This window comes from Phascolarctos cinereus, unplaced genomic scaffold (genome assembly GCF_003287225.1).
Source record: "Phascolarctos cinereus isolate Bilbo 61053 unplaced genomic scaffold, phaCin_HiC Scaffold_5;HRSCAF=322, whole genome shotgun sequence".
Taxonomy (NCBI): Eukaryota; Metazoa; Chordata; class Mammalia; order Diprotodontia; family Phascolarctidae; genus Phascolarctos; species Phascolarctos cinereus.
In genome coordinates this window covers 36,386,666-36,405,414 of record NW_027555958.1, presented here as the reverse complement: position 1 = coordinate 36,405,414, position 18,749 = coordinate 36,386,666, and the positions used below count along the sequence as shown (strand labels likewise).

The following is an 18,749-nucleotide window of genomic DNA, read 5'->3' as shown; positions in this document are numbered from 1 at the left end:
GCCTCATCCCTGATACATTTGCTGTGTGACCATAAAAGTCTCAATTTCTCAGGGATCTTTCTAAGGAAGAGTGCTAGTTTTGAAATCATCACACCTGGATTTGGAATTCTGCCTCCGTTACTTACCACCTGTGTGATGTATCTCTGGGCTTTAGTTTCTTCATTTTTAAAATAAGGTAGTAAGGCTAGGTGACCTCTAACTTTCCCTTCCAGCTCCAAGCCTATGATCTGTGAAGTTACAGATGAGTTGCTGATCCCCATTGGTGGAGGGCACTTCCACAATGGAAGTTACCTGCCAGTTATCTGTAACTGGAAGTTACAGGCTGGATTAAAAAAAATTTATTTTGACCATTCTCCAGGGACTCTAAATCCAATTCAGCTGAGTTATATGCCCCTGGCACAGATAACAGTGGCCATATATAACAAGCTAAAAACTGAGAACTATGTAAGAAATATAGAATGAATTTCCTCTCAGCAGAAAACAAAAAATAAAACTACAAACACTTCAATTAATGGCATAGGAACCTGATTTATCCCAACAACAGACCAGGATGGCAGAGATAGAGAGTTCCCATGAAGCAAGCCCAGAAAATCCTCGTAATCATAGAATTCATGGGATCACAGGATTTAGAGCTAGAAGGAGTCTTAGAGATCACCCAATCCAGTGTGGTCTCAGGACCCCTGGGGATCCCCTAGACCAGAGGGGCCAAACACACAGCCAGAGTAGAAACAGATTAAAATGGAATTGGCAAATATTTAACAAAATCAGTAAGAATGCAACATCACGGCTGCCATGCAGTTTTCTAAGTTAACATGTGACCCCACAGGGATCTGTTTCTATTTCAGTTGGATACCTCTACCTTAGGCTGTTTGGGGGAGGTCTAAAATATGGACAGGAGGTCAAAAATATTTTCATAATAATACTAAGACATTTAAATTTCTAATATGATAAAAATATCAATAGACATGATCAACATAAAAGCTCTTTGGTGATTGGTTAATAATTTTAAAGAGCCTTGAGGTAAAAAAAAATCGAGAGCCACTGATCTTATTTAATCCTTTACTGATGAGCAAATGCAGAAACGGGGGAATGAAATGATTTGCCTACCATCCTATGAGTAAGATGTATCAGAGCTGAGGGGTCTGATTTGAAATCCCCCTCCCATTCCATGGTAGTACAGTCCCTGTATTTTACAGATAAGGTAACCATCAGAGTACAATGCAGAATACAGAATTTGTACAATGAACATACAAATGTATAATACAACATATAATACAAATACAGAATTTCCATGGCCCCTCTGGAAAAGTCCACCATGCATAGGAATGTATGATCATAGATCTAAAGGGACCTCAAGGGTCACCTAGAAGAGCTCCCTTGAGGAAACCAAGGCCCAGGGTGAATAAGTGACTTTTCCAAGGTCAGACAGGCATTAAAGAGTTGGCATTTGAACCAAGCCCTCTGACTGCAGAACCAGCGCTCTTTCCACTGTACTCATCACACCCCACTCCACTCCTGAAAATGTCCAAAATGGTCTATGGGGAATCCTTTGCAGCAGTATTTGTCCCCTTCAATAATCAAAACCAAAACCAGCCAACTGGATGCACTCCCTCTATAACCAGCTATGTGTAGTTGTGCAGTGTCTACATGATCTTTCAGCATAAACACTTACTCTGAAGCTTCTTCCACAGGTTGCAGCCTAAGCTGGTTCTCTTGGAGATGGCTGTCCCGCTCCTAGAGGATGCTCCACAATGAAGGCACAGATTACCTGTTTTAGAAATGGATGTATTTTCATGAATTCTCTCTCTGGCTCTGATTTGGGGCCAGAGTGATACATGTTGAGTCCCAAAGACTCCTTTCTTCATTCCCAAGAAATCCCAGGGGTCCCTCCTCCACTGCCCTTACTCCATGGAGATGCCAGGAGACCATTGCAAGAGCAATAAGGATTTTTAGGGGCATTATGACTGAGTTAATCAAACACAGCTGCCCCTGAAAGTCCCTCATTTTTCTTGCTGCCTTTGAGGGCTCTCCAGACAGGTTGGGGGCTGGCAGGTTGGTCTGAGGAAGCAGAGGATACTGAGGCCTGGGAAAAGTCAACTGTCCAAGATGGCAGACTGGCTTTCCTAAAGTCCGGGAATCCTTGAAGATCTGGCAACATAGGCTGAGCTCTTCCTGAAGCGGGCATGTGGACATGGAGAGAACGTTTTCAAATACACTCTCCCCTCCAAGCTGCAGACCCAGCCCCCAGTGACAAGCAACAGGTCACCAGTGAAAACATCACCCATCCCCAACACCTCTCACCACTGGGCTATCCAGAAAAAGCCACTAAGATTATTTTCTGCCCCAAAGAGATTTTTTTTTACCAGACCCATGATTTTTATTGCTATAAAGGGAACTCCCAGTAAGGAAGTTCTTCCCAGTTATATAGTTTAGCACCTGCTCTCCATCTTACAGTCTTGGAGAGTTGCCCTGGGCACTGAGTGGTTGTGACTTGCCCAAGGTGACACAGTCAATATGTGACAGAGGCAAAGATTGAATCCAAGTCTTTCTGGCTGTGAAGGCAATTCTTGGTCCACTACCCCATGCATGAGGAAGGAAGGAAAGAAGGAAAGAAGGGAGGGAAAGAGGGGATTAAGTTCTTAGAATGTGCCAGGCATTGTGCTAATGCAGGGGATACAAATACAAGCAAATGGGAGAAAACAATACCGAGGGGAGATAGCAGCAGGGTATGCCTGAGGTAGCATGGTATAAAGTATATCAGGAATGGGACAGATGAGGAAAGGAAAAGAGGATTATGTGTGCAAAGCATTTTACAAACCTTAAAGCACAATATAAATGCTAGATTTGGGGGGTGGTCCTAGATCCTAGACCCCTTTGGCACAGTTAAAACCTACGGACCCTTCTCAGAATCATGTTTCAAAACATAAAATAAAATATGTTAGATTGCATAGGAAAGGATCCAGTGACCAAAACATTAAGAACATGGACCCCCTAAAATCTATCCCATGTTAAGAACCTCTGTCCAAGACTATAAGTTGCATGAAGGCAGGGCCCTGGCTTATTTCTCCTTAGCCATCACTGCTCCTAGCATATACTCTGCCCTCATCATTTAAAACATATCTGTCAAATGGAATCCCTTGACCCAGTGAATCAGTGGAACAATCCCAATCTAACAAGCATTTAAAATTATAATTACATTAAAATTATCATTTTATTATAAATACTAAAAATTACAATTACATTTTGAAATTGTTGTCCCTGGTCTTTCTATCACCTCCACTTCCAAATGCCTCCCTCTCCATCTCCTATCCAGTGAGTCACCCTTTGTAACTAAAAGGAAAGGAGAAGGGGAAACCATTCACCCAAACTTACCCCTCCAGCCCCCCATCTGACTGTCCATACTGCTTCCCCCACTTCCACCCCTCCACACACACAAGGAATGGAGTGAGGCACGTTTTCTCATCTCTCCTCTGAGGCCACACTTGGACATCATCATTAAACTGCATTCAACTGGGCTTTTTTTCGCCAACCAGCATTTATTAAGCCCTGTGTTAGGGTGCTGGGTTACAGAGACAAAACAAAAACCAGTCCCAGCCCCAAGGAGTAATTTCTACATCCATCCATTCTAGTTTCTACCCGTCCATCTGGAAAGGTGGGGGGAGCAGCCAAGGACAGGCAATCCAATGATCTGCCCTCTCTGGTGTGGAGAGCTCATATACCAAGTCCCTGTAGCGAGACAGCAGGAGAATTTAAATGGAGAAACCTGAGTTTTCGCTGCCAACTCCTCCTTGGCCTTGCACAGAACACTTACTCTAGGAACCTCAGTTTTTCCATCTGTGAAATGAGGAAAAGGACTAGTCCTTTCCCTGCCTTTATCCTATTTCAATGGCATGGATGGGAGGGAAAACAATATCTATACTATCATAGAAATGAAAGATGTTATTGATAAAGAGATTTCAGTCTTGCTCTATTGTTTCTGCTAGGAAGAATAGACTGAATGTAAGCTCCTTGAGGGCAGGTACTATTTCCTCTTTTTTTTTTTAATCTTTGTACCCCCAGTACCTAGCACAGCATTTGGTATACAGTGAGCACCAAATATGTGCTGGTCACCTGCTTGAAGACAATGGTGGGAATGCTAAATATAGCCAATTCTCCACACATGAATTATTCACTTTGTGGGTCAAATAAAGTCAGTATAATCCCAATGGCCTTTTCTCTATTGTGCAAGCTCATTTCTATTGAACTCACTCTACCACCATTATGGACAAAGATGGTAACTTGGGGGGCAGGGGAGGAGTCTAGACATATGATTTCATGATTTTGGGTAACTTCCAGTGTTAACACTTCTTCCATGGATGCAAATCAACCACCTCTTATTATTTATAGTCCTAGAAAGTTAGCCAGGTCTTTCTTTCTTTCTCTTTCTTCCTTCCTTCCTTCCTTCCTTCCTTCCTTCCTTCCTTCCTTCCTTCCTTCCTTCCTTCCTTCCTTCCTTCCTTCCTTCCTTCCTTTCTTTCTTTCTTTCTTTCTTTCTTTCTTTCTTTCTTTCTCTCTCTTCTTTCTTTCTTTTTTCTTTCTTTCCTTCTTTTTCTTTCTTTCCTTTCTTCCTTCTTTCTTGCTTTTTTCCTTCTCTTTTCTTTCCTTCTTTCTTTTCCTTCCTTTCCTTCTTTCTTTCTTTCTTCCTTCCTTCCATTTTCTTCCACAAAATGTCTAACATGAAAATATGTTTTATATGATTTTACATGTATAACCTATATCAGATTACTTACCATGTGGGGGGGGAGGGAGGGAAGTACAGAATTTGGAAATTAAAAATTTTTTTAGTCAAGGCAATCAGGGTTAAGTGACTTGCCCAGGGTCACACAGCTATTAAGTGTCAAGTGTCTGGGGCCGAATTTGAACTCAGGTCCTCCTGATTCCAGGGCTGGTGCATTATCCACTACACCACCTAGCTGCCCCCAAATTAAAACTTAAAAAAATTAATGTTAAAATTGTCTTACATGTAATTGGTGATAAAAATAAAATATTATTTTAAAAAATAAGTTACCCAGAACAATGAGAGTTTAAATGATTTGCCCAGGTCATATCCAGGTTTCCCTGAGCCCAAAGCTGGCTCTCTATGCACTCCTGAGCCTTGCCCCTAGACACAAGGGTTTTTACTTGGGGTTTGTGAACTTTAAAAATATATTATGATAACTACATCAATATAAGTGGTTTTCTTTGAAATCTAATGTATTTTATTTAATACATTTACCAACATGATTCTGAGAAAGGGTCCATAGGTTCTACCAAAATGCTACCAGGGCTCCAGGACACACACACACACACACACACACAAAACAGTTAAGAAGCCCTGAGCTAGGGAGAAGAATAGAGTCTGGAGTTCACAGGTTGTATAGCCCTCTAGCCCACTCTCTAGAAACAAAGTTCTGAGTGTCTATAAACTGAGTTTAACCTTGAGGACTTCTCATACAAATTCTTCCCCTTGCCCCCAATGCCTATGCCAAAAATCCTAGAACAGATTCCCAAGCTGGAGTTGTGTTGAAAAAAAACTCGTCATGTTAAGTTGTTTTGTGATTGCAAGAGTGAAGTCCTCTACCCATGAGCTGACGGGTCCCATGGCTCAAAGGAGGCCATTGATAATACGGGTCAGAACCCAGTTGGAAGAATAAGGAAATTGCTGATCAGAGGAGGGGAACAGGACAGTTCTGTTCTCCACCTCCCAAGCCCCTCTCCTGTGGCATCTCTGGGCAGTCAGCACTATTCAGATCAGTCCTCTACAGCATTTTATTATTGGAGAGTTGTATGAATCAGAGGCTTGTCTCAAATGTATTCACAAAGTCAAGGCTCAGCTGAAGAGAAGTTAACAGAGGATTACAGATTTTAAGAACATCAGAGAAGCCTAGGAGACCCCAGTAGGGCAAGAAGATTAAGAAGACACCAAATGTTTCATTGACATCCTGGACCAGGAAAGTCACTATCTAGCCTGGCTTGTAGAAGGGTGGCTCACCCCAGCAGGAGGAGGTGTTGGGATGCCTCTGAGGGCTCTAAAAAGATTTTTTAAAGATTCAGTGAAATTTAGTATTATTCAGGGTTGGGATTCCAGCCCCTAAGTATTATAACCCATCTCTGGCTTCCTCTCCTAGCTCCCCAGCTCTCTCTCTGCTCTGCCCCTAACCCATCCCCTAACAGCATCAGGAGGAATGCTATCAATCCTAGGAATGTCACCAATCAGCAGAAACTCTCGCCCCCCCACCCCAGCCCCACCTCCTCCCCCAGCCAAGCCCAGCCACTCATTCAGGGCCCTGACACCACTGGAATTTACCCAGCGCAGTTCCCAGAGGGTCAGAGACTGCTGGTACAATCACAGGGCATAGAATCGTTGCTCTTCACACCAGCCAAGAGACCCATTGTCGAAAAAGAAAATAAAGTCATGGCCTCATCCAGGAAATAAGTTTTCCCTTCCAGCTGTCCCTTTTTTTTCTCACGAGCTTCTAGGTTGAGTCAGGTTTGGGCCACCTCCCCATAGTACCCGATCACCAGGCAAAGTTTCCAGGAGCTCAAGCTTGATGCTAATCCCTTGGGCTCTCTAAATGAATCACTGTAGGGGAGGGAGAGAGATGTTTTCCTGCATGACCCTCTCACTCAGGCTGTTCGGATGAACCCTCAAAGTCCTCACTCTAACCCCTCTCTGCCCCACCTCATAAACTATATAAGAAGGGAGTAGAACCAAAGTTCTGGGTTTATACAAACTGGGTCTAATCTTAGGGACTTCTCAGACAAATCTCTTTGGCTTGCACTCCGACTTAGGACTTCCCCTGGGAATATCAGAATTTGGTTTGTATCTAAGGAAGACTAGAAAAAGCAATGGATCCTCAGAACACATTCAAGCATGTGGGCTAACATATCATCAAATAGAAGACAAGCTTTAGTCTGCATAATATAAAACGCAAGAGCTCATGCCCAAATTAAAAAAAACAAACTCATACCTCATTTAAAAGAGATACAAGAAGGATTCAGAATGCCAGACTCCAAGTCAGGAAGACCTGGACTCAAATGCCACCTTGAATTCCACTTATTAGTTGTATGACCCTAGGCAAGTCACTCAACCTTTCTGACCCACAGTTTCTGAATCAGTAAAATGGGAATAATAATAGCATCTATCTTAGAGTGTGCAACTAGGTGGTGAAGCACACAGAGTGCTGGCCTGGAAGTCTCATCTTCTTGAGTTCAAATCTGGCCCCAGACACTTACTAGCTGTGCGACCCTGGGCAAGTCACTGAACCTTGTCAGCCTCAGTTTCCTCATCTGTAAAATGAACTGGAGAAGGAAATGGCAAACTGTTCCAGGATCTTTGCCAAGAAAACCCCAAATGGGGTCATGAAGAGTTGGACATGACTGAAAAATAACTGAATGACAACAATCTTATAGGCAGCTGTTCCTATTATTATTATTATTATCTAAATTCACTAAATATTCATTAAGCACCTACTCTATGTCAGGTACTGTGCAGCTAGGTGGCACAGTGGATAGAATGCTGGGCCTGGAGTCTGGAAGACCTGAGTTCAAGTCCTGCCTTAGACACTTATTAGTTGTGTGACCAGGGGCAAGTCACTCAACTTCTGTCTACCTCAGTCTTCTCATCTGTAAAATGGGGATAATAACAGATCAAATGAGGTCCTATTTATAAAGTGCTTTGCAAACCTGATAGCTCTGGATAAATGCTAGCTATGATTAGTTCCAATCAACTCTGCCACTAATTGACTGTGTAACCTTGGATAAGTCTCTTCCCCTCTCTGAGTCTTCATTTCCCACATCTGTGGGACTGATTCTTTTCTTTGTCATGGACTATTTTGGCACTCTAGGGAGGCTTATGGATCCCAACTCAGAAGAAGGTTTTTAAATGCATAAACACATAGAATGACAAAGGAAACAGTTACATAAAAATTCAATTATCAAAATATTTTTTCAGTCTCAAGTTTAAGAGCTCCTGGTTTAGGTGGACTCTAAAGTAAATATAGCCAGGTCCCGAAAAGTATAATCCCAAGAAGTGGCTGCATTATTAGAATTTGCACTCCGTATTTACACTGGACTGGAACCAATGACCATATTTCCCATCATTATAGCTTCCACCAGTGTGAATTCAAATACATATGACCGCTTCCCAGGATTCATTACTTGCACTAATCTTTACACAGCACCAAATGGTGATAGCACTTCAGGGGGCTGGACAAGACAATCTTTGAGGTCTCTTCCAGGTGGGAATCTGTGATCCCGTGTACTTGTAAGCCGGGTAAGGCAAGAGGAGGAATGGGTTGCAGCTGCGGCAACAATAGAGGGAATAGTGTAGAATGGACTGGCCCATACAGGGTTTCCACCTAAACTGCTAACTTCATTCAGGCTGCCTTCTAACTCATCAATCAATAAATATTTATTAAGTACCTACTATAAGCCAGGCACTGTAGTTTGCTATTCCTTCTCCAGTTCATTTGACAGATGAAGAAACTGAGGCAAACAGGGTGAAGTGACTTGCCCAGGGTCACATAGCTAGTAAGTGTCTGAGGCCAGATTTGAACCCAGGAAGGTGAGTCTTGCTGATGTCAGGCCTGGCACTCTATGCACTATGGCTCCCCCTAGCTGCTGCAACAACAACAACAATAAAAATGTGCCGGGCACTGTGCTAGGCACTGGGAATGCAAATGCAAAAAGATGAAGGTAAGAGGTTTGGACAGCCTCCAGATCTAACAAGCAGCCCACTGCTTGGGGCTCCTGGAAGTGGGGATAGATTTCAAACCTCTGTAGAAGCCCCATCTGCTTCTGATACGAGGACCCAGATAGACTTTAATTAAGAGCATTATATTCCTTCAAAGTTAAAAAAAGAAACACACAAAACCAATCGTAAAAGAAAAAAAAAACACACCAGATGTTTAGCTCTCATTTGGAATTTGCTTTGAGAAAGTATGCACCAACCACACCCCCGAAGGGAAGTGGGCCATCCAGGCAGAGGGAGTCTTTCCCAAATTACTGGAGAAAAGGGAAAAAAAAATCTCCAGCCTGGGATCTGAAAAATAATTAGGAACTGCTGGAAGATGGACCTTCCAGAACCTCCTTCTTTAAAGTGGTCTAAAGGGAGATGGAGTGCGAGCCAGAGGGAAGGACACTGCATGTGTTGGAGAGATCCTGGGTGTGGATCCCAGACCGGCTACTTACTGAGCTGCCTCAGGCAGGTCCCTCACCCTTCCTCAGTTTCTTCACCCATAAAACAAGAGGGATAGATCATAAGATCTTCAAGGTTTCTTCCAGCTCTAAATCTGAACCTGTGAGCACTTAGGCGCTAGATTCAAATCCCATGCTGGTCGCTTACTAGCTATGTGATTTGGGGCAAGTCGACCTCTCTGGGCCTCAGTTCACTCAACCAAGAAATGGGGCTGGGGATTAGACTAGGAATCATCATCATTGTCTGTCCCTGAACCTAAGATTCTATGATGAAGCTGCAGGCTCAGCACAGGCAGAGAGGACAGAGTCCCAGGAATATGTGAATTAAAGATTCTACAACTTCCTGGAGAACTGGCAAGTGCTGGCTCTATGTGCCTGTGCCCCTACTTTGAAACTGGGTCCATGTCTAGTTGTGGGGACAGAGGGGGGATGGTGTCAGCCAGTGGTGCACAGCAGAGACATGGGTGTGGGGGGTTGGGAGGGTGTATCTACCCTAAATGTACCCTAGATATACTCGGCACTTGGGGCAACTCCACCCAACCCCATTCTCCTTCCCACATCATGCCCCTGCCAACCCAAACCCAGTAGGATAATAAAAGGGTTCAGAGGCACTCCACGAGGCCTTGGCTCAATGCTGTGGCTAGGACCGACCTCTGACTCACTGCTCAAACCATGCATGCCTGCCGAACTTTCTGGGAATTGTGAAGAATGCCAGGAGACCTGAATCCCATCCACCAGGGCTCCAAGTCTTTGCAATAATTTGAATGACTCTGCCAGAAATTATTTTGCTGATAAAAAAAAATGGCTTTTAAACATCCCACATTCCCCTCCCTAACCCTACCCTCACAAGGAAATGTTTCTCCAGATGTGGCTCCCTTCCCAGGGGCCAACTTGCCTGATTTCAACAACCCTCAGGTTCCTAGGACCCTAGCTCAAGAGCTGTGCCCACTGACAGTGAAGGCTCTCTCCTCCAAGAGTGGACGTTTCTCTCCTATCAAGCTAGGTGGAGCCTCGATCTCTCTGCAGTAAAGTTGCCAGGTGGACCCTAACGTCATGTAGAATTTTAGTCCCAGAGGCAAATTCCAGCTAAAGAAACTAATACAAAAGAGAACAGAGGCTTCTCTGTGCCGATGCTACTGACTCTAAGTTAAAATACATCGGAACACAGTGTAAGGACTGTTGGATCTGAAGTGGAGAGCCTGGGTTCAAATTTCAGCTTTGCCATTTATCATCCGTAAAATGGGGGGAGGGGTTGATCTAGATGGCCTCTGAGGATGTTTCCACCTCTAGATCTGTGATCTTTTGATGCTAAGCCAAGGAAGGAGAGGGAGGAGACTGAGGAGAAGGAAAAGAAGGGAAAGGGGAAGGGGAAGGAGGAGGAGGAGGAAAAGAAGGAGAAAAGAAAGAGAAAGGGGGATGGTAGGGGGAAGAAAAGAAAGGAAGGGAAGGAAAAGGAAAAAAAAGAAAGGCAAAGAAAGAGGAAGAGGAGGAAGAGAAAGGAAGTCAGGTTTTGGGGGATTTTTTGGTAACAAGCATATCTGAGTCACGGTCTGGGAGTGGCAGGTGGGGAGGCCAGAGAACTTTGAGCATAGGAAAGAACAAGACACCATGTGCTTAGCAAAGATGGCCCAACACAGCTAAGACAAATTCCTCACTAGCTCAGATTTTCCTTTTCCCACAGCACAGGGACGACTCGCTTGTGAAGACATAAAGCCTTCTCACAGAGGCAGCTGAGCATCTCCTCAAATGCCCCTTACGCTCCCATGCTCCGCCCAAGCTCAGCAGCCTCTCCTAGTAGCCAACCCACCTGGAGTTCAGGGAGCTGGTGAGAGGGGGCTTTTTTCACTTTCTGTTTGCCTCTTACCCCTTTTCCTTCTCTCCAGATTCACCTGCTGCTGTCCCCTGACATACTGTGCCTGGACACAAAGAGGAGCACTGAATGGTGTCCTCTATGTGGCTCAGAACAGAAGCTGCCAACAGCAAAACAGCTGGCTCTCTTTGCCCATGTCTCTTGGGCATACAACTGAAGTTTTTCTTTTTTTCTTTCAGTGTAAGGGAAACCTGGTTTTAGATTCTAGAATGTAGTCTTTGACCAAAGAAAGGCTCAGAAACAGAGCAGGGAAGTGATAGCTTCTACAGTCATAATAATAATAATTATTATTATTATTATTACATAAACAAAAACATTTAATATTAATGAAAGCACAGGACTCATCACCCCAAGGCTACTATGGAAATATGACTTCCTTTTTTATCAAAGAAGATGAAAAAGCCAGTAGATGGTTTTTAGAATACATAACAAACGTGTCAAAAACCTCCAGAAATACTTCTGGAACAAGCAGACCTCCTGTCACTGAGAAGATGTAAAAGCTGACAGCAGATATACCTCCTTCTCCTCCATCCTCCTTGTCAAAGAGGTTTACTTCCAGAGCCAACCTACGAAATAGCTAAGAGCAGGGTAGAATCCAATAACACTCCAAGACAAAGACATTTGTGCAGGGTCAGCCAATACCGTGCAGACACAGAAGCATCAAATACACGGCTAAAGTATGAGAATTTGTTTATGGAAACAGAAGGCTTTACAGTGGCCATTCAGTCACTAGACATTACATAAGGGTTATCCTAAAGCAACCTAGACTTCGTGATCAATACAGATTATGCAAAGAATGAGTAGAAACTGGGCAACATATCACTACAGGTTGCAAAAAAAAAAAATTAGCACGTACCAAATACCAGCAAGAGCCAACCTGATGGTATAACTATACATAAGAAATTTGCTGCTTTTCATAAACTGAATCAAATCCCCTCAAACCTCAAAGTGTCCTTGGGAATTCAACAATAAACTACATTGGAACCAGAGCATTATCATAGGTAAGTTTCTCACAATCAATGTAATGTGGATGCATAAAAAAGAATGTTTTAATAGACATTGCCGCATCAAATATTTGTGATCTCTTAAGACACAAAGAATGAAAACATTTAAAATAGAGAGACCTAGAAGAGATGTGGGGGAAAGTGTATCCCCTACCCATCATCTTGTCTGTTTTAGTGAAGTTGGCCTGAATATGCTTTCATTAAGCCACAGAAGATGAGCTTATATCCCAATACTTTTATTCAGTTATATAAAGCAGTCACTCTATCCACTTGGATAATAATCGGCAGAATGCTTAATATCTCTTTTAAATCAGGTTAGCAACCTGTGCTGGGACCATGTTCACCTGAACCCCATCAGACTAGATATGAAGAAGGTAGCATAACAGATAGAACACTGGACTTGGAGTCAGGATAGACCTGAGTTCAAATCTAGCCCAGACAGCAGCTGTGTGACCCTGGGCAGGTCATTTTGCCCTGTTTGCCAGTTTCCTCATCCACAAAATGGGCTGGAGAAGGAAATGGCAAACCGCTCCAGTATCTCTGCCAAGAAAACCCCAAATAGGGTCATGAAGAGTCAGATACAACTGAATAACAAAATGGCAGTAATAATCGTGCCTACCTCCCAGAGTTATGAGGATCAAATCAGGATCAATATTTGTAAAGTGTTTAGCAAACCTTAAAGTACCATATAAGGCTGGCTATTATTATTATTATTATTAAATAATAACAACCAACATTTATGCGTCAAGGCTGCCAAAGCTCTCTACATTCACTGTTTTACTTAAATGGATTACAGCCCTTGTTCTCCATGTCAGAGAGTCATGTCTTAGCTGAGCCAGCTTTAGAGGCCTTGAAGGATTGTGAAAGTGCAATCTTTAAAAATCCAGACTTGTGATTTCATCCATGCCAGGAATACTCCCAGTGTGGTAACTCCTTCTGCCCACACAGATTGGCAACCCATTGGAAACCCATTGGGAAAGTTACCAGAGACACTGAAGGTTTCAGCGGCTTGCCGATGGCCACGTCACTAGTAGGAACCCAAGTCTTCCCAGCTCTCGGGTGGGGCCTCTCTATCCACTGTGCCACTCTACTAAGAATACTAATAAGAACAAGTCACTGATGTCACTAATAAAACAAATCACTGACAAATTAAATGCTTTTGCTTCAATATTATTTTAAAGAATCTGATCAAGTAAGATCCATGTTGAAATGATTAAGTAGAACTACCACCATCTTCAATCCCCTTGGGCCTTTTTCTTTGCCTGGAAGTATATGAATCAAAGCAGACCCTTTTCCTCATATTCATCTCCCACAGGGAGAATAACTTGGCTTCTAGTCACTGTGTCTCTCTTTCTAAGAGAACCCTGGGTTATCACCTAAAGTGAAAGAATTGAACTAGGTGAACTTTAAGACCCTTTCAGCTCTCTTTCAAGGGAGGGAATCAGAGACATCGGAAGGGGTGGAACTTGTGAAACTCAACAATAATCACAGCATTTATAAAGCACTTTAAGATTTGCAAAGTCTTATTACCTATTGCCCCCTACTCCTGGGCCTTCCTTGGGTCAAAAGCAACAACTACTAAAAATGAGTTAACAGTTGCCCCTTCATCGAGAATTCCTAACAACCGATCAGAAAAATGCTTGAATTGGCCCCTGGGTTCTAATTAGAGCACTAGCTTATATAAATGGGCCAAAGTTACATCTCTTACTAGGATTTCTCCCCAAAAAGAATAAAGTCTTCACAAAGAACAAAATATAAGGCAAAAAACAACCTAAGATATTTGCAGTAATTGTACAAAGGCCACTGATAAAAAATTATGTGGTACTAAATCGGGTCACAAAGAGTCCGACATGACTGAAAAATGACTAAACAACAATTTATAAAGAGATTATTCTTTTTTCCCTTTGACATATGTGGTATAATCTGCATCAGCTTGTGTGTGGTGTAAAATCTGAAGAGATTTTTTCTCAAGAATAACACCCACAAAATGTCCTGGGACTTTTTTTTAAATAAATGCAATATTTCAACAATCGAAAATCTCAAACTCTCTTTCTTAATACAGAACTCTATTTTGGATGTTGACTACTACTTTAAAAAAATGATCCCTTTATTATCAGAGATTTCTAAACTCAGAATTGGGAAAGAGTTTTTCATGCTGCTCTGGAGAGCTCTAACTAGCCCAGAACTGGACAGATTTCTGGAGAGAAATTTAACTTGGTCTGTTTTTTTTTTCTTCTCTTCTCTTCTCTTCTCTTCTCTTCTCTTCTCTTCTCTTCTCTTCTCTTCTCTTCTCTTCTCTTCTCTTCTCTTCTCTTTTTTCTTTCTTTCTCTCTTTCTTTCTATGCCCAATACTTTGTACAGTGCCTGGCACATATTCAGCATTTAATAAATGCTAATTGACTAGCTAAGAGGGTCAAAGGAACATTAGATTTCTTGAAGGGTTTTTCATTCTGATGGAATCATCCTTTAAAAAAGGATCCTTGCTGTAGGGGTTGAAGGGAACTTGGGAGGCTATCAAATCCAAAGGTTCTTAACCTGGGACCCATGAACTTTAAAAAAAAATGTGTTTATAATTATTTCAGTATAATTAGTTTCCTTTGTAACCCTACCTGTCTTATTTAATGCATTTAAAAATATAATTCTGAAAGAGAAAGAGGAAAAGTTTTTTACCAGACTGCCAAAGGAGTCGATGATCCAAAAGTTTAAGAATCCCTAAGCTAATCAAACTCCCTCATTTTAAAGATTGGAAACTCAGGGTCAGACAGGTTAAGCGATTTGTCCAAGGTCTCACAGGTAATAGGTGTCTAAAGTAGAATTTGAACCCATGAAAATCTCCCCTTCCTCCCTTTTCTAAAGGAGGAAATAGACATGGGATTTCTTAAGCAGAAGATACTATGAACCTCGGATTGTCCAAAGCATGGGTTTGAGAATCCTGTTTTTGAGGGCCCTCTCATTCAAGCCAGTAATTCATCCCCCAAAGAGATCTGAAACCAACCCAGTTAACCAAACTCTTGCAAGGAAGTGAGGGCTGTCTATGTATTCCTGAGCTAAATTTAGTTCTGGTTTGGGTGCTCTGTAATTCTAATCTCAATTTACCATGGAGGGCTGCAGCAGGCACACACTCAGAAAAAGCCAGCTCTCAGCCTTGGTGGAACAAGCTTACAGAGACCATTCTCCATGTTCTTTATTAAAGACAGCTAGGAAATCTATTTAGAATTCGCTCAGGATCACCCCCAGAGCCTTCCCTATGCTTAAATATTATATAATATCTTTCCTCTTTCTTTCCTCTTTAAAAAAACAAAAGCCAAATGGAAATTGGTATACATGTCCAACCTGGACCATGTACCTGTTCACATTCTAATCTCTGCCTCCTCCTGAGGGTTGGCAGGTGAGTACCATTCGGTTAGTTTCACTTTCTGGTTTCCTTTGAGTCTCTCTGTGCTGAGACAAAAATCCATATTTTAAAACACCAAGTCAGAAAGTCCTCCAAAAAAAATTTCCTGTTGTTTTCTTTTGGTACTTGAAAAGTACCACCCTTACAGGGAAGCATAGGAAGGTTTATATGAACTGATGCAAAATGAAGTCACAAACTAAGCCAAGAAAACAATCTACCCAATCATTACAAGAACAGAAATGGAAAGAGCCACAAGATGGAGACTGAATGCTGTGTAATTACAATGGCCAAGCCTGGCCCTGAAGAGGAGATAGAAGAAGGTACATCTCTCCTTTCTTTGCAGAGATGAGGAACTATGGGTGTAGAATGCCACATACACTGTCAGACTTCATTAGTGTACTACTTAATTTTACTGAATGACTTTTCTTTTTATTCTTGGTTATAAAGAATGGCTCTCTAGGAGGGATATATTGAAGGTGATGTAAAAACAGAAGATACAGATTTTTTTAATTTAAAATTTACATTTTTTAAAAAGGAAGAAAAATACCGTCATTCACTTGAGATGGTTTGGTGAAAACCTCAACTGGGGACCCTCAGATTGCTGAACTAGTAATGGGATTATGTGTATAATTCTAATAAGTGGAGTAAAATGTTATTCTCCATCTGGGGGGATAAAATTGTCATAAGATGATTTCTATTGAGCCACAGGCTTCTGAGCCTCATTTCTTACCCAATCCCAGCTCCTCAAGGGAGTGGTTTGGTCTCTCCAGGCAAGACAGTGCACAGCCTCCCTACCTCTGGCCCAAGGAGCTCTCCAAGGAGAGCTTGTCAAAACATGCTTGACTGGAACAAATTCCACCCAGCTGCCAAAAAGGGAGGCTTCCCAGTGTGCCTAGGGTCGTGTCCCATGGCCACCCTCAGACTCAATTGCTGGGCCCCCAATTGGAGTTCTCAGGCTTCTGCCTTAAGAATTTGCCCCTTTCTTCTCTCTCCGCTACCTCTTTTCCCAATTCAAAAGTAGGATTCTCTTGGAGACATTGTCAGTTGGCATTAAAAACTAACAATTTGGAGAGGAAGTCTGGCATGGTGGATAGAGAGCTTGCTATGGAACCAGAAGACCTAGGTTCAAATTCTGAAAATCACCTAACCTCTCAGTATACCTAGGCAACATTCTAAGACCATAAGGTGTGGGGGGGGGTTGTGGGGGTGTTTGTGTGTGCCCGAGTGAGAAACAGAAAGACAGATGAGAGAAAGACAGTTGAGAGAGAAAGAGGAGAGAAAGAGAGAGAGAGAGAGAGAGAGAGAGAGAGAGAGAGAGAGAGAGAGAGAGAGAGAGAGAGAGAGAGAGAGAGAAACAGTGTTATTTATTAAGTTCTTACTGAGTAACAGACACTGGAACTTTAAATTGCAGAACAGACCCATAGTTGTGGTTATTTACTCACCAAGAGCTTCCTACCTCAATTAAATCACAGATCCAATCTAAAACAAACAGTTTGTTTTTCAGTGCCACAGTTTTGCCAGCCTCTTGACTACCCCTCTTGACCCCAAATACACACACCAGTCTGCAGGATGGTATAGTGCAAGGTTCCTAACCAAGGGGCCAAAAACTTGTGGGTTTCAACTATATTTAACTATATTTAGTTAACTATATTTAATAGAATTGCCTCCCTTTACAAATCTCTATATTTTATGTTATGCATTTAAAAAAACATTATTCTGAGCCGGGACCCACATCGGGGCAGGGGGAAGAAATACATAATACAAAAAAGGTTAAGAACCCCTGGTCTACTGGAAAGAGCAGTGGAGTCAGTGAAAGTGGTCCTGTGCTCAAATTCTGTCCCTGCTACTTAAAAATGGTGGCCTTAGCTGGGCAAGTCACTCCCTCTCTGGGGCTGACCTCCCTCTTCTGTTAAATGGGGTCTTGGACCAGATGAACTCTAAGGTTCCTACTTAAGGACCCTACCCTGATCTCTGATCCTCACCCCCTCAGTGTCCTCAGAAGGTGCAGCAAAGTAATCAGGGTCTGTCTGGGAAACATGCTATTTCTCCCTGTATATTAATGCTCAGCAGTGCCTCAGTGGCTAAGCTGAGTCCAAATGCCCAGTAAGCATAAGTACTGGTATAGGGCTCTGGTACCCTCCTGACCAAACCTGCTAGGGAAGAGCCATGGAGAATCTTCCCCCCCCAACCCCCCACTCCCGTCCTCACTCCCAGCCCCAAACAGACAAGCACAAACACCCCTACCCCACACACAAATGCCTTATAACATTTCCATGGCTATGTAAATTTAGAAGAGGGACATTTTGAATATACAAATCTCCAAACCCAAGTATCTGTTTAATTTCCCTTGTAAAAGCTATAGTAAATAGTAAAATAGTAAATAGTACAAATGCACATTTCTTCTGGTAAAAAGCATGAGTTGTGCCAATTCTTTGTGACCCCTTTTGGGATTTTCTTGGCAAAGATACTGCACTGGTTTGTCATTTCCTTCTCTAGCTCATTTTTACAGATGAGGAAGCTGAGGCACACAGGGTTAAATGACTTACCCAGAGTCACACAGTAAGTATCTCTGCTCAGATTTGAACTTATGAAGATGAGCCTTCCTGACTCCAGGCTTAGCATTCTATCCACTCCACCACCTAGCTGCTCATCACATAGCAAGTTCTGAGAAAGGATTGGACTTAGGGAAATTGGTTTTGTCCTGATTCCACCGTGAACTTGCTATGTGACCCAAGTAAAATTCTCTGGACCTCAGTTTCCTCCTTTTAAAAATTCAACAGTGTCAAGGTTCCTTCCACCTGTAAAATCACAGGCTTCTGTGACCCTCAACAGTTTTCAAAATTAGAAATCTTTCACCAAAGCATGTTCTTGGAGGGGCTTTCTGATTCAAGAAATTCTGATTCTCCTAAAGTATAAGAAAACAAACAAGCAAACAACTTAGGGCAGATAGGTGGTGTAGTGGATAGAGCATCAGCCTTGGAGTCAGGAGGACCTCAGTTCAAATCTGTCCTCAGACACCTAACACTCACTAGCTGCGTGACTCTGGGCAAGTCTCTTAACCCCAGCTGCCTCACATTAAAAACAAACCAAAAACCCCTCAACTTCACAGAGCCTTTCAAACATTGTTCTCTTCTTACATAGAGCATCTTTACTGGTCCCAGTGAGGGTGAGGGACTTTTCTTTTTTAAGCTTCTGGTTCAGTGGCTTCTGGCCAATTCTGGAACAAGCTATCATATTACCTGAATATGAAGTTATTTTTTTTCCT

At 42.5% G+C, this 18,749-nt stretch overlaps 1 long non-coding RNA gene across 1 annotated transcript in view; it reads right to left on the bottom strand.

The window, feature by feature from the left end:
• The window catches only part of LOC110192280 (uncharacterized), a 47,487-nt gene that overhangs the window by 18,339 nt on the left and 10,399 nt on the right, over positions 1-18,749 (bottom strand). The window contains exon 2 of the long non-coding RNA XR_002320121.2: positions 1,673-1,768. This is a non-coding gene — a long non-coding RNA (uncharacterized LOC110192280). The remainder of the gene's footprint in view (positions 1-1,672; positions 1,769-18,749) is intronic.